We start from the raw sequence: 8,588 nt of genomic DNA on the forward strand, positions 1-8,588 counted from the left end.
CCTCTGATAGATGAGTCTTTTCTCCAAGGCTACTTGTCTGTCAAACATTAGGTCACACTCAGCTTCCAGACTGGAAGGGGAAGAGGGGGAGAAAGCAGCGAGAGAAGAAGAGGAGGGGGGATAGCAGGGGGCTCAGGGCATGGAGAAGAAAACGTCTGGAGAGGTGCCTCACTCCCTGCCAAGAAAATGAGGGCAACAAAAGTGAAAAAGGGGTTAGAGGAGAGAGGGAAAGGAATGAGAGAGAGGGTGGGAGGGTGGGAGCCGCTTGAAAGAGAGTGAAAATGAGTGCGGGTGGGGGTTAAAGAAAGAGGAGAGAGTGAGGAGGCTACAAAAGAGTGCATTCGAATCCGCTCTAATTAAGGCCTGCGTGATGGACAGGACCTGCGGACGTGCCTTCTTTTCTTTTCGAGTGTGTGTGAGGGGACGGTGTGATGGTGGGAGGGGCCGGGCCTCTAGTAGAGATGTCTACTGCCAGCAGTCTGAATGGGACAAAGACCTGAATAGAAACTTCAAAGCGACCTCTGTGAGCTCACCCCCCACCCCTCCTTCTTCACAGTCTCTTGGCTGTATGATGGTCAACAAGCTCCTGTTCAAGTGGTGTGTGTGTGTGTGTGTGTGTGTGTGTGTGTGTGTGTGTGTGTGTGTGTGTGTGTGTGTGTGTGTGTGTGTGTGTGTGTGTGTGTGTGTGTGTGTGTGATTCTGTTTTCCAGGCTGTTATTTTCTGACTGCTACATGCATTTCTTGGCAGCTATGCGTGTAGTGTGGATTTCAAACGGTGTCTATCTGCACGCGTGTGTTTTGTCTCGTGTGTGGGGATGTGTGTGTTTGCTTTAGAAGAGCAGAGTGCAGGATGCAGATATAATTGGAGCAGAGGATCTGACTCATTGCTCTCCCCCTTTTGAACCGAGCACTGGCGGCTGGGATTGGATCTGAAACAAGTAGCCCACAGAGCTGACGTGCTGAAGAAATTATTGTTGCTATATTACACGGAGGGATTCGGCGTCTAATTCCATCCCAATGTCTTTACTGATTTTGGCCCACGTTTTATGATCTTGTGGCTTGCGTCATCTAATTCTGTTTGGCTCCAGTTCAGGGGCTTCTAATGATCTTCCACTTATCACCCCTCTCTCGACAGTAGATACTCCTCAAAGTGGCTCTCTCAGCAAAGCAACAGCCTCACACGACTCCACCGAGTTGGAATTCGTCCTGGGGCCCCTGAGAAAAACAGGAAGGCCCGGGGTGATGGCCAGGGCAGCCGAACAGATAAGACTTGAGTGTGTTTTGTGAGGTTCGGCATCTGTGTGACCGTGTGTGTGTGTGTGTGTGTGTGTGTGTGTGTGTGTGTGTGTGTGTGTGTGTGTGTGTGTGTGTGTGTGTGTGTGTGTGTGTGTGTGTGTGTGTGTGTGTGTGTGTGTGTATGTTGGAGCCCCTCACCAAGGTATCTGTCCTGCCTGAGCCCACTTCGCATCAGTCAAGAGCCAGGTCAGGCTGCAAAGCCCCCCCGGGATCAACGTGTCACTGTAGCCACTCTGTGTCGCTGACATGTCCTCGGTGACATCATCACTCGGGGACACTGAACAGATGATTAATCTCTCTTCAATGCTCAGCTGAAGAGCCATTTAGAGCCCACCTCTAATCAGAATAAAGTGGCCCCAACTATCTCATCAGCGCTGTCTTTCTTCCCCCTGGCAGGTGCTGTGTAACCGCAGCTTTGATCATATATTTATATTTTAAGAGGTAATACGTAAGCTCTTCATGCAGCCCCATACCTCATAATGCCTGTGGAGAAAACACCCTGCGAATGTGATTTTATTTCCTGTTGCTGTCACCTGTTTCCTGGGAAATTACGTTTTATATACCAACCATAGAAAATCACATTGAGATAACCTTATCTGCAGATAGAATGCTATCTGTCATCCTGCTTATGTCATGAGCATGAGTGTGTGCAGCTATAAATAAGGAGGCCATAAAAATCCTGGAGGAGGTCCGTAGTGTGTAATGCCCCCCCGACACACACACACGCATAAAGCTGTAAGTATGACATGCCTTTAAAACAAAGGCGCAAAATAATCACAGCTAATGTACAAGCGTGTGCTCATGCGCCCACAGAGCAACGAGGAAACATTGCACCCCAGCACGCACTGTTACACAAACACACCGTTGGCAACATGAGATATATACAGTGAGAAACACACTTTAAACCAAGGGAGGAAAACCTAAATCTTAGGGTGTCCTTGTTAGTAAGAAGCAGAGGGTACACGAGTGCTCTCAGCCGCATCATCAAAGCCTCAGCAATTACTCCCATGCTCCCTCACTCTGGCATAAATCTGCTCTTATCTCGGCTCGCTTCAGGATCAGGGAATATCAGCTCCAGCATCTGCTCCATCTACAAACCCGGCCACTAATAGCACAACAAAGTGGCTCTGCAGGCATAAATAAAGGCAGGAGGGGCACCGGAAAAAGCACCAAAAAAGAAAAGAAACAGAGAATGAAAGATAGGCAGACAGAGACGTGTGTGTGTGTGTGTGTGTGTGTGTGTGTGTGTGTGTGTGTGTGTGTGTGTGTGTGTGTGTGTGTGTGTGTGTGTGTGTGTGTGTGTGTGTGTGTGTGTGTGTGTGTGTGTGTGTGTGTGTGTGTGTGTGTGTGTGTGTGTGTGTGTGTGTGTGTTCTGGCTTGTCTTATTTGCCTGGAGCATTGGGGCTCGCTCACACTGTGATCTGTCAATCAGCCGGTCAGAAGTAAACTTTCCTATAAGTGATTTCCAAGCTCGGCTCCGGAGGAATTCTTCACGGGAAATGAAGACATATGGAGTGGAGGCAGGTCACCAGCCCGGGTTTGGGGGTAAAAGGTCAGAGTTGAGGGTTTAGTGGTCAGGGGCAGATATGAAGTTAAGACCTGCATGTCATATTTATTGGTGGGGTTAAGATAATCATCGACTGTTTGTCAAACGGAACCTATGAACTCGGGATTAAGGCCCCCGAAGGACACATTTTTAGCATTATTAACTTAGACAAGGACAACTCAGCAGATTTTCCAGGTCAGACTAAAGTTCTGCAGCTGGATGAAGAGGCGGCGGTGACGGATGAACAGCTCTTCCAACTATTTTTAGGAGGATGTTTATTTTGCTCACGGTCGGACTGAAGCAACATCTTTCATCCTGACCTCTTTATCGCAGCTGTGACCCTGACCTCCTTCCTCCTCCTGCCATTCTGTCTCCTGTACCTCCCTTATGCATTTCCTCCTTCCTCTCTAGGCCTTCTACTCCTTTTTCGCCCTGAGCCAACCACTCCCTGCTATACAAATACTCCTCGTACCAGCCTGATACATTTTTCCTGCGATGTACAATATAGATACCACTCAAATTTACAACCCTTTGGAAGGCTTTTAAATTAAACGTGCAGCTAAAAGCCCTCAAACGTTCTCGCTGTGAATCAGAGACAAAATGTTTCAAGTCAATTAGTTATGAGGAAATACCTCAGTTCCAGGTGCTGTGGAGGGGCCAGGGGTGAGAGGTGACGGGTCACACACCACCCCTCAGGGTTCCCTGACCTCACATGACTGATGAATAGTGCGTTAACAAGAAACAGCTCTCTCTTACCAAGTCTGCACTCTCTCTTCTTGTCTTTTTTTCTCCTCTCTGGGATGAGGTCTGGCAGCAGCAGAGTAGGAATACTTCTACCTGCTGAACCTTTAAAGTACCCCGCCATCTGTCAACCCCTTCGGATTTATAATTATCATCATATCACATTCAAACTAGGCACTGTCGCACTCTTACATAACCTAACCCCTATCTACTAGCGCATGCAATACTTGAGAATAGATTGAATAAATTATTATTGGGTGAGGTGTTAAATCTTGGCTGGCTATTGAAGCGCTCTCTTTCTAATGAGGCTGCATTACCTCATATCTGGCTCGCAGGGAAAGCTAATAATCACAGGCACATGCATGGGCCACCAAACACATGCAGTCACACCCCCGCATGCATGCACAAATGGACATTGGAGGCACATTTAACACGTGCACACGCACCCCGGCCATTTGCACAGTCATATCATAGAGCCAATTAAAGAGATGAGTCTTATTAGCAGAGGTGTCCCAGGCCTCGTAAATCACCGGGGTTTCCTGGCAGGGGCTTGTGACATGCAGAGCTCTTCGTCATCTTTATTAGATCTGTCTCATCACGCCCTTATAAGACACTCATCCAAACTTTACAGAGACTCATGATTTAGCAGATCTGGCTCGGCATAGAAATGCGTTCAGTCATCTGCACGGGTCACCTTTGAATAAGCTTCAAAGGATTCGAAGATGGAGGAAATGTAAGCCTTATGTGGCACAGTCAGTTGTAGTGTTGAAATACTTTGTTACAAGTAAAAGTCCTACATTAAAAATGTTCCATAAGTACAGTATATTGTTAACAGTATTGCCATCAAATTATATTGAACATACTAAAGTACTCCTCATGCAGACTGCAATATATATTATGCCGTTGGATTATAATGATCAATGCATTCATGTATTTATCTCCTAAATGCTGCAGATGGAAAAGGAAGAGCTTATCTTTGTACTTAAATGCTGCTGGGGAGGTCGACATTTCACCAAGGGATGAATGATGTTATTAAGTTATAGAGTCAATGATTTATACTGACCTATAATGATCAATGATAAATGATTTGTAAGTTTAAATATGTATCATTCATCTGAATCTCTATCTTCAGAAGCTAAAGGTATCAAATGAATGTAGTGGAACATAGTGTATGAACAGAAGAACTTGTATTATTGCAAACAAACATCTATAATATCTGCGGAATAGGAAGAGGAGTGGGGGCAGAATTGGCAAGGGACTCCAAAAAAAATCTGGATTTACAATTGTACAGTTTGTATCTGTACGTTTGTGTCATCTTGTGAAAATGACAGGAAAATGTGATCAAAATTAGGTCACAAAGAAAACGTAGTTGAATAAAAATCACAATATCAAACTGGGAGTTAAAGTGGAGTGGATGTAAAGTATCAGGGAATGGAAATGCTTAAATTAAGTAGCCTACCTCAAAATTGTACTTGAGAGAATCTACTTATAGCGCTACTCGGCACAGTGCTAGCTCACACACAGGCTCAAAGAGCTTCCCTCTAATTGAAAACCATCATTATTTCCACTGGGACAAGTGAAAGTGGCTTCACTACAATGATGTGAGGTGAGGAGAGAAGGTGTCGAGAATCAGATTTCATGGTAACCCCGGGTAAATATCACCCTGCTCCCAACTGACATCTCTCCTTGTTTTCCTGCCTCACGGGGCCCAATGAATTGCCAGACCACCTGCAGCTCTGCTGATGACAGATTCCCTCCACACACTGGACCATCCCAGCCCTCAGTGTCAAAGGGGCACTAATCCTCCTGCTTCTGTCCTATAAACACAATAGGCCTGTCACTCGTTCACTCATTCAGCATACCTTTAGCTGTTCTGCCCGTGTGTCAATACGGGGAACACCGACGGAACGAGGACAGTAGTTCCCACGCCTCTCTATTCATAGCTTTCCACAGGAATCTCTGACCTGTTCTGGCCTGTTTCATGAAACCTGCTCCTCATAATGAACGCCATTGATACCTTTTTTCATTTCACATTCACCTTGACATCTCCGTTACGGCCCACAGAGCGTCATCCTCTTAATGCAGGAGAGATTCTTTTCCCGTTTATTTGGATACCAGACATCTTTATTGGGTGCTTGGCGTATTGCAAGCCGTTTACATTTTTTATTTCATTTTCTTGATGTCAGATAGCAGTGTCTACCAGACAGTTGGCTCTAACACTAACCCTAGTTGGACAGTTGGTTAAACAAGCTTGTTATTCCGTCTCGGTAGTTGAACAAAAACTGGTACTAGTCAATCTTTTTCAGCAACCACTTTTGTCAAGCTAAATACGCCTTACTAATGACGACAGGCGCAGCACCAGTGGCACCAAAGTCCAAACGCACCCACCAGTTTCAAAGTCTTAAATATTAGCTAGAGTTGCTAACCTCTTAACTTGTGAAATATGGATTCAGCTCACCCCTGCTGAAAAAACCAGCATAGACCAGCTTAAGATGGTTACTGGTTTTAGGCTGGTGTTAGGCTGGTTTAGTTGGTTTACCAGACTGGACAAGCTGACCAGGCTGTTCTTGCTGGTTCAAGACCAGCCTGGTCAGCTAAACCAGCATAGCCCTGTATGGATGTCATGCTGGTCTATGCTGGTTTTAGCTGGTCTATGCTGGTGAAGCTGGTATTTATGCTGGTCTACCAGCAGTCTTGCTGGCGAAACTGAAACAGACACAGACAGACAGAGAGGGCGGGACACGGGGGACCGGCGAGACGGCAGTGGTTGAAACAAAGCGGTATTGTTTTGACACACAGCGGCGTTGGAAGCTTCTTCCAACGCTTCTGCCCATTCATGTAAACGGCAATTTATCGAGCTCAGAAAAGTTATCGAGTCCATTTTTATTTATAGTACGATAAGTCAATTTATCGATTATCGCAACAGGCCTAGCGCTGATATAGTTTATATAAATTATGCGGTTGAATTTAAAATTAAATGATTTCCGGTGCAGAGCCAAACACTCGAGGTATAAAGTACATACTGGTGTTAATAAAATATAGCGTATATCCCTCAATGTATCAACAATAAGAATGACGATACATACTTCCGGGTGTAAAGTAATATATCTATCATGTAGATCCACATCCACTGGAGGTAGATTCTGAAAGTAAAATATACACTTCTCACTAGAAATGTAATCATAAAGCATTATTATGGCCAAACTATCCTACAATTTAGGATTTTCCACTGAAAAAAGTGTTGGATTCAATATTCAAAGGTTTTATCATCATATGCACAGCAGCTACAGTGTAGAAATGTCAATGAAATTCTTCTGACCTGAGCTCCTCCAACAATGCAACATATATAATAAAATACAAAAATACAAAATAAAAAGTAGTGCAAAAAGTTTATATACATGTAATATAATATGATATTTACAAAAACAGAATATGAAATGAGATAATGTAAATTAAGATAATAGACCTAATCACAGTGAATGTTCATAGCTTTTTCATCTCACAGTGCACATATTTAAGTAATCATAACACAAAGCTAAAAGTTAATCTGTTTTTCCTTTCTCTTTTCAAGAGTGCTTCAGAGGATGGCTGAATTCACAAAACGTGGAGAAGACCGAGAGGGAGAAGTTACTACATTTCACAAAAAATACAGGACCTTGTGAAAAACGGAAAGAAACAATTGAAGGAAACTGCTTAAAAATATGAAGTAATGGGTGTTTTGAAAATGTTTTCAAATTTGTGTTAATGTTCATTGTGTGTTATAAATTATTTTCCTGCTTCTAATCCTTTGATGTACGAGTATTTATTTACAGACATTCTATACATTCTGGTACCTTTCTGGTAAGGAAGGTGCTCTGATCTGAAATGATAGATGTTCATTGAGCTACTGCAATTGGGTGAGAGTGTTTCATCATCATATATGACCAGCTTAACCATCAAGTAATCCCAGTTAAAGTTCTACTCAAGATCATACCAGTCTGACCAGCAAATGGTGACCAGCTAGAACACTGTGACCACCAGCTTTTACCAGCTATCCCGACCAGCTAATGGTTACCAGCTAGACCACTGTGACCAAACCAGCAATCCTGACCAGCTAGACCACTGCGACCAAACCAGCTATCCTGACCAGCTAAAGTGTCCAAAACCCCTCTTAACCAGCCAACTAATCCAGCCTAATATTGACAGACCAGCCTTGTTGGTCTAAGCTGGTTTTTTCAGCAGGGTAGTCAACTCGTGGCCTACATTTTGCTAAACTAGTGCTGTGACAAGTGAACATTTCACCTTAACTTAAATATTTGAGCAGTGTGTATAAATAGTTAACTAGTAAAGTCAGAAGACAATACTAGTTGGCAAGTGAGCATTTTGGCTTACACATCGAGGCTAGAGAACATTGCCTTCTGATATCAAGAATATGGAATAAATACTCTTACGGCTTGCTCCTACAGCCATATTTTTGGAGTTGGCACAGAAATGTCAGGCATGGGGTTTACTGCACCATGAGACACTGCTAGAAAATGAGTCAGGACATTTGAGCGTCAGTGGCCTGGAATTCTTACTGTTTGCGTGCCTCCGTTGGCCTAATCTGAGGCAGGTCCTGCTAAAAGATTTTCCAGGGTCAGCTGCCTCCAAACTGAGATTACCACCAATGCTCTCATTTACGATTAATCCGTGGAATTAAACTTTGTACTGTAAAAAAAAAGTCTAGCCTTCCATGTGCTGCAGCTCTGAGAGTTAGAATCAATTAAATGAAAGAGCGGTTGTGATGAATATAGATTCCATGAAGTATTTGTCAGATCTTGTTAGTTTCCCCAGTGATATCTGCACATGCGTGTGTGGATCATGAGTCCCAGACCCTCCTTGACCCTCTTTGAGGTCTCAACAGCAGCTCAACTGATAGGGCCTGTGGAGGCCCTTGGGTTATCAGGAGTAAATATAAGCCAGGAGCCCTGTGGTTCTGATTTAAACTGAGCAGCCCTGACACCAGAAACACAAGTTCACCTAACTC

This window comes from Gymnodraco acuticeps, unplaced genomic scaffold, assembly GCF_902827175.1.
Source record: "Gymnodraco acuticeps unplaced genomic scaffold, fGymAcu1.1, whole genome shotgun sequence".
NCBI lineage: Eukaryota > Metazoa > Chordata > Actinopteri > Perciformes > Bathydraconidae > Gymnodraco > Gymnodraco acuticeps.